At 48.7% G+C, this 7,535-nt stretch overlaps 1 long non-coding RNA gene across 1 annotated transcript in view; it reads left to right on the forward strand.

Moving 5' to 3' along the window:
- The first annotated feature begins 4,617 nt into the window (after positions 1-4,617).
- LOC124034691 overlaps positions 4,618-7,535 on the forward strand; it is a 6,293-nt gene continuing 3,375 nt past the window's right edge. The window contains exon 1 of the long non-coding RNA XR_006838615.1: positions 4,618-4,766. This is a non-coding gene — a long non-coding RNA (uncharacterized LOC124034691). The remainder of the gene's footprint in view (positions 4,767-7,535) is intronic.

Consider the following 7,535-nt stretch of genomic DNA (forward strand, 5'->3'; position numbering starts at 1 on the left):
TTGGGGTTTTAGGCTGGGTTTCTGTACAGCACTTTTGTGACATCAGCTGATGTAAGAAGGGCTTTATAAATACATTTGATTGAAATTTTGATTGATCAGCAATCACTTACCTCGATTTGGAATATCGACAACTCTGGATATTCTGCTTACTCCTGATCGTAATCCCGGACTTGAAAGAGGAATTGGCAGTGAAGAAGAGGCAAACGATGATGATGAACATGATGAGACTACATCGGTGAATGTGTCACTGAGAACAAACTGATGAGCTCAATACGATACTATCCTATCAACAGGACCTGACATTTTTAAAATGTTTCTCAGAGTCGTGGCTGAGCAAATCGAAGTGGATATACATTTTGCTGGTCGAAGGGAACAGCTGTTGCTGATAAGCTACTATTTACCATCTATATGTTTCATAGCTGTCTATTTACCACCACAAACCGATGCTGGCACTAAGACCAAACTAAACGAGCAGTATAGGGCTATACAAACAGGAAAATGCACATTCAGAGGCTGCGTTTCTCATGGCCCATGACTAAGGGAAACTGAAATCTGTTTTACCTCATTTTTACCAGCATGTCACCTGTTCAGAGGTGACAACACTCTAGAAACGCCTCCCAAACCATACAGCAACTAGAAGCACTGGATTAGAGGCAACATTTGCACTGAGCTAAAGGCAAGAATTGCTGCTTTCAAGGAGGGGACAATAATCTGGACGATAATAAGAAATCCCGCTACGACCTCCAAAGAAACGGTAATCCGCGAGCTGTCCAGCTACGTGAGCCTGCCAGACGAGCTAAATGATTTCTATGCTTGCTTCAAGCAAGCAACACTGAACCATGCATGAGAGTACCAGCTGTCTCCGACGACTGTGTAATCACGCTCTCTGTAGCCGATGTCAGTAAGACCTTTAACAGGTCAACATTCACAAGGCCGCAGGGCCAGACGGATTAACAGGACGTGTACCTGAGCAGGTGCTGACTCAACTGGCAAATGTCTTCACTGACATTTTCAACCTATCCCTGACCAAGTCTGTAATAGCTACATGTTTCAAACAGACCATAATCTCTGTCCCCAAGAACACCAAGGTAAATCTGCCTTAATGACTACCGACCAGCACTCACGTCTGTAGCCATGATTTGCTTTGAATGGCTGGTCATGGCTCACATCAACACCATCATCCCAGAAACCCTAGACCCACTCCAATTTGCACCCCTTACTGTCCTTTCCCACCTGGACAAAAGTAACACTTACGTGAGAATGCTGTTCATTGACTACAGCTCAGCGTTCAACACCATAGTGCTCTCAAAGCTCATCTCTAAGTTAAGGACCCGGGGACCAAACACCTCCCTCTGCAACTGGATCTTAGTCTTCCTGACGGCCGCCCCCAGGTGGTAAGGGTAGGCAACAACACCTCCGCCACTCTGATCCTCAACACTGGTGCTCCTCAGCAGTGCGTGCTTTGTCATCTCCTGTCATCTCCTGTTCACCCATGACTGCATGGCTAGGCACGACTCCAACACCATATAAGTGATAAAAAAAAATGTTAGTCACAGGCAGACAAACAAGATCTGTGGAGTCCCGGCTTCTGATGTATTTATTTAATTTATACTTCACAACGCTACAGAATGTAGGTAGCAGCCATCTTGAAATTAGGTCATTGGCTCGGGCCTGCAATTATACATTTGTATGCACATATATGGTAGTAAGTCACACAAAGATTTTTAAACTTCTTCAGGCTAGAGTCTATTTTTCTCCACTTCCTGTCTGAATGACGTGCCCAAAGTAAACTGCCTGTTACTCAGGCCCAGAAGCCCGGATATGCATATAATTGGTAGCATTGCATAAAAACACTTTGACATTTGTGGAAATGTTTAAATAATGTATGAGACTAAAAACACAATTGATATGGTAGGAGAAAATCCAAAGAAAAAACCAACCAGAATTTTTGGGGGGTTTGAGAGCCCATGATCTTTCATTGGAAAGCTATGGGTCCTGTGCAATTCCAGCTCCCAGATTGCAATTCCCATGGCTTCCACCAGATGTCAACAGTCTTTCTTCAAGGTTTTCAGGCTTGTTTCTTCCCAAACGAGGAATCATTTTGAGTTTTGGTACTGGAGTCAGAGTTGGAAATCACTGTGCGCGTGATGAAGAGGACACGTACTTGCTAATTTAGCTTTTTTATTCAACATACTTCTTTCCGTATGAAATATTATAGTTTAATTACATTTAAGGGTACCTGAAGTTGAAATAGAAACGTATTTTGACTTGTTTAGCGGTAGCTTGTTGGATTTCTTTCTCTGCATGTTGAACGAGTGGGTTACTCAAATCGATGGCACCAATTAAACTGATGTTTTGGGATATAAAGAAGGGGTTAATCTAACACAACGACCATGCATGTTTTAGCTGGGACCCTTTGAATGACAAATCAGAGGAAGATTACGCAGGCGTGGAAGCGCTCTTGTTGACTGTGTCTGGGTGTATGCATAAGGCTAATGGTCACCAAAACGACATGTGTCTCGCAGGCCTGTTGGACTAAGTTGAGTGATTTGAGCCTAATATTGACTGTGTGTGTTTGTTGCAGGTCTGTTGGAGTACAGTCATGAAAAGGAGATGAAGGAGGGAGCATCTCCTTCAAGTTCAACCTGGTGGATCCAGACGGCAACAAACTGATCGACCAGTCGTTCTACATCTCTATACTAGGTAGGTACCAATCATTCTACATCTCTATACTAGGTAGGTACTAGTCTTTCTTCATCACTATACTAGGTAGGTACCAGTCTTTCGTCATCACTATACTAGGTAGGTACCAGTCTTTCTACATCTCTATACTAGGTAGGTACTAGTCTTTCTTCATCACTATACTAGGTAGATACTAGTCTTTCTACATCACTATACTAGGTAGGTACTAGTCTTTCTACATCACTATACTAGGTAGGTACTAGTCTTTCTACATCACTATACTAGGTAGGTACCAGTCTTTCTTCATCACTATACTAGGTAGGTACTAGTCTTTCTACATCACTATACTAGGTAGGTACCAGTCCTTCTTCATCACTATACTAGGTAGGTACCAGTCTTTCTACATGTCTATACTAGGTAGGTATCAGTCCTTCTACATCACTATAGTAGGGTGGGTACTAGTCTTTCTTCATCACTATACTAAGTAGGTACTAGTCCTTCAACAACACTATACTAGGTAGGTATCAGTCCTTCTACAACAGTATACTAGGTAGGTAACTTTGTATGGTGTCCTCTTATGTAAGGAACACTGTACTGGCGATCAATTCAAAACAGTCAGTGGCCAATTGTTACTGGTAGTTGCTCACGAGTGGTGGCCTTCTTTCCTGATGCGGTCCATAATCACCAGCTGAGGCCTTTTTCCTGATGCGGTCCATAATCACCAGCCGAGACCTTCTTTCCTGATGCGGTCCATAATCACCAGCTGAGGCCTTCTTTCCTGATGCGGTCCATAATCACCAGCCGAGACCTTCTTTCCTGATGCGGTCCATAATCACCAGCCGAGGCCTTCTTCCTGATGCGGTCCATGATTACCAGCCGAGACCTTTCCTGATGCGGTCCATGATCACCAGCCGAGACCTTTCCTGATGCGGTCCATAATCACCAGCTGAGGCCTTCTTTCCTGATGCGGTCCATAATCACCAGCCGAGGCCTTCTTTCCTGATGCGGTCCATGATCACAAGCCGAGACCTTTCCTGATGCGGTCCATGATCACCAGCCGAGACCTTTCCTGATGCGGTCCATAATCACCAGTGGTCTGTTCGAGGATTTCTGTTCCCATGTGGTTGAAACATCTTCACTCTCAGGTTTTGATCTCTAATTCCATCTGTCATCTTCCTTCTCGCCTCCCCTTCCCCATGTTCCCCATCTCCCATGTTCCCCATCTCCCATGTTCCCCATCTCCCCTGTCCCCGTGTTCCCCATCTCCCCATGTTCCCCATCTCCCCATGTTCCCCATCTCCCCATGTTCCCCATCTCCCCATGTTTCCCATCTCCCCATGTTCCCCCTGTCCCCATGTTCCCCATCTCCGTGTTCCGCATCTCCCCATGTTCCCCATCTCCCCATCCCCATGTTCCCCATCTCCCCTTCCCCATGTTCCCCATCTCCCCTGTCCCCATGTTCCCCATCTCTTCGTGTCCCCATGTTCCCCATCTCCCCTGTCCCCATGTTCCCCATCTCCCCCCTGTCCCCATGTTCCCCATCTCCCCTTCCCATGTTCCCCATCTCCCCCTGTCCCCATGTTCCCCATCTCCACCTGTCCCCATGTTCCCCATCTCCCCATCTCCCCTGTCCCCATGTTTATCTCCCCTGTCCCCATGTTCCCCATCTCCCCTGTCCCCATGTTCCCCATCTCCCCCTGTCCCCATGTTTCCCATCTTCCCTTCCCCATGTTCACCATCTCCCTGTCCCCATGTTCCCCATCTCCCCATGTTCCCCATCTCCCCATGTTCCCCATCTCCCCTTCCCCATGTTCCCCATCTCCCCCTGTCCCCATGTTCCCATCTCCCCTACCCCAATTTTCCCCGTGCCCCGTTCCCCATGTTCCCATGTTCCCTGTCCCCCAGAGGACCACCTGCCTCCTCTGTGGTAGTGAATAAGGGTCTGGTGTTGGATGAGAACTCGGTGAAGAAGCTGACTACTCTCCAGCTGTCAGCTACAGACCAGGACAGTGAGCCTGGAGAACTGGTGTATCGCATCACCAAGCAGACTGCACTGGGACACCTGGAGCACGCCAGAACCCCAGGTACTACTGTTGGGGCTGTAGACACGCAGAGCAACCAGCTCACATGGACACATAAACACACTTCTGCACAAAACATGTTTTAATTAACGTGCGTTATATTTTACACAAATGCATGCACAAACTTCTAAAAGGTCAAACTTTCACGCACATACGTGCTCTAACGGACACACACACACACACACACACACACACACACACACACACACACACACACACACACACACACACACACACACACACACACACACACACACACACACACACACACACACACACACACACACACACACACACACACACACCTGTGTAATCCAACACGAAATAATGAGTCTGATGATTAGACCCATTGGGACCAAATGTATCATGGAGGAAGTGACATCATGTTTGGCCGCTCTCCTCTCACAGCATTCTTCAACTTCCTCCATGATATCTTCCTCCTCTTCAACTTCATCACCTCACTTTACCGCAAGACTGTTTGAGGGCTTGACTTAGTTCATTAGTCTTTCACCTACTAGAAGTCAGTCAGCTAGTCAGGTAATTCCCCCAAACACACACAGCTACACAGCTGGATACTGCTTGGTGTAAAGGGAGATGGGTAGTAGGGCAGATGACTGCCTGGTATAAAGGGAGGTGGGTAGTAGGGCAGATAACTGCCTGGTGTAAAGAGAGGTTGGTAGTAGCCTGGTGTAAAGGGAGGTGAGTAGTAGGGCAGATGACTGCCTGGTGTAAAGAGAGGTGGGTAGTAGGGCAGATAACTGCCTGGTGTAAAGGGAGGTGGGTAGTAGGGCAGATGACTGCCTGGTGTAAAGGGAGGTGGGTAGTAGGGTGATGACTGCCTGGTGTAAAGAGAGGTGGGTAGTAGGGCAGATGAGAGGTGTGCACTGCCTGCGCGGGAGGTGTGTAGTAAGAGACTGGGTGCAAAGGGAGGTGGGGTAGTAGGGCAGATGACTGCCTGGTGTAAAGGGAGTGAGTAGTAGGGCAGATGACTGCCTGGGTGTAAAGGGAGGTGGGTAGGGGCAGATGACTGCCTGTGTAAAGTGGGGGTAGTAGGGCAGATGACTGCCTGGTGTAAAGGGAGGTGGGTAGTAGGGCAGATGACTGCCTGGTGTAAAGAGAGGTGGGAAGTAGGGCAGATAACTGCCTGGTGTAAAGAGAGGTTGGTAGTAGCCTGGTGTAAAGGGAGGTGAGTAGTAGGGCAGATGACTGCCTGGTGTAAAGAGAGGTGGGTAGTAGGGCAGATAACTGCCTGGTGTAAAGGGAGGTGGGTAGTAGGGCAGATGACTGCCTGGTGTAAAGAGAGGTGGGTAGGTAACTGCCTGGTGCAAAGGAGATAGGGGCAGATGACTGCCTGGTGTAAAGAGAGGTGGGTAGTAGGGCAGATAACTGCCTGGTGTAAAGAGAGGTGGGTAGCCTGGGTGTAAAGGGAGGTGAGTAGTAGGGCAGATGACTGCCTGGTGTAAAGGAGGTGGGTAGTAGGGCAGATGACTGCCTGGTGTAAAGGAGGTGGGGGTAGGGCAGATGACTGCCTGGGTGTAAAGAGAGGTGGGTAGTAGCCTGGTGTAAAGGGAGTAGCCTGGGAGAGGTAGTAGGGCAGATAACTGCCTGGTGTAAAGGGAGGTGGGTAGGGGCAGATGACTGCCTGGTGTAAAGGGAGGTGGGTAGTAGGGCAGATGACTGCCTGGTGTAAAGGAGAGGTGGGTGACTGCCTGGTAGGGCAGATGACTGCCTGGTATAAAGGGAGGTGGGTAGTAGGGCAGATAACTGCCTGGTGTAAAGAGAGGTTGGTAGTAGCCTGGTAAAGGGAGATGAGAAAAGGTGATGACTGCTTGGTGTAAAGGGAGGTGAGTAGTAGGGCAGATGACTGCCTGGTGTAAAGGGGAGAGGGGGTAGTGGGCAGATAGCCTGGTAGGGCAGATGACTGCCTGGTGTAAAGGAGATGGGTAGTTGGGCAGATGACTGTGGGGGGAGGTGGGTAGTAGGGCAGATGACTGCCTGGTGTAAAGAGAGGTGGGGTAGTAGGGCAGATAACTGCCTGGTGTAAAGGAGATAAGTAGTAGGGCAGATGACTGCCTGGTGTAAAGAGAGGTGGGTAGTAGCAGATAACTGCCTGGTGTAAAGAGAGGTTGGTAGTAGCCTGGTGTAAAGGAGGTGAGTAGTAGGGCAGATAACTGCCTGGTGTAAAGAGAGGTGGGTAGTAGGGCAGATGACTGCCTGGTGTAAAGGAGGTGGGTAGTCAGATGACTGCCTGGTATAAAGGGAGGTGGGTAGTAGGGCAGATGACTGCCTGGTATAAAGGGAGGTGGGTAGTAGGGCAGATAACTGCCTGGTGTAAAGAGAGGTTGGTAGTAGCCTGGTGTAAAGGGAGATGAGTAGTAGGGCAGATGACTGCTTGGTGTAAAGGGAGAGGGGTAGTAGGGCAGATGACTGCCTGGTGTAAAGGGAGAGGGGTAGTAGGGCAGATGACTGCCTGGTGTAAAGGGAGGTGAGTAGTAGGGCAGATGACTGCCTGGTGTAAAGGGAGGTGGGTGTAGGGGCAGATGACTGCCTGGTGTAAAGGAGGTGGGTAGGGGCAGATGACTGCCTGGTGTAAAGGGAGGTGGGTCATAACTGCCTGGTGTAAAGAGAGGTGGTAGTGACTGCCTGGTGTAAAGGGAGGTAGTAGGGCAGATGACTGCCTGGTGTAAAGAGAGGTGTTTAGGGCAGATAACTGCCTGGTGTAAAGGGAGGGAGGGCATGACTGCCTGGTAATCTCATAACTGAAAGTGTTTT

The sequence above is a fragment of the Oncorhynchus gorbuscha genome, linkage group LG04, assembly GCF_021184085.1.
Source record: "Oncorhynchus gorbuscha isolate QuinsamMale2020 ecotype Even-year linkage group LG04, OgorEven_v1.0, whole genome shotgun sequence".
In the NCBI taxonomy this organism is placed as follows: domain Eukaryota; kingdom Metazoa; phylum Chordata; class Actinopteri; order Salmoniformes; family Salmonidae; genus Oncorhynchus; species Oncorhynchus gorbuscha.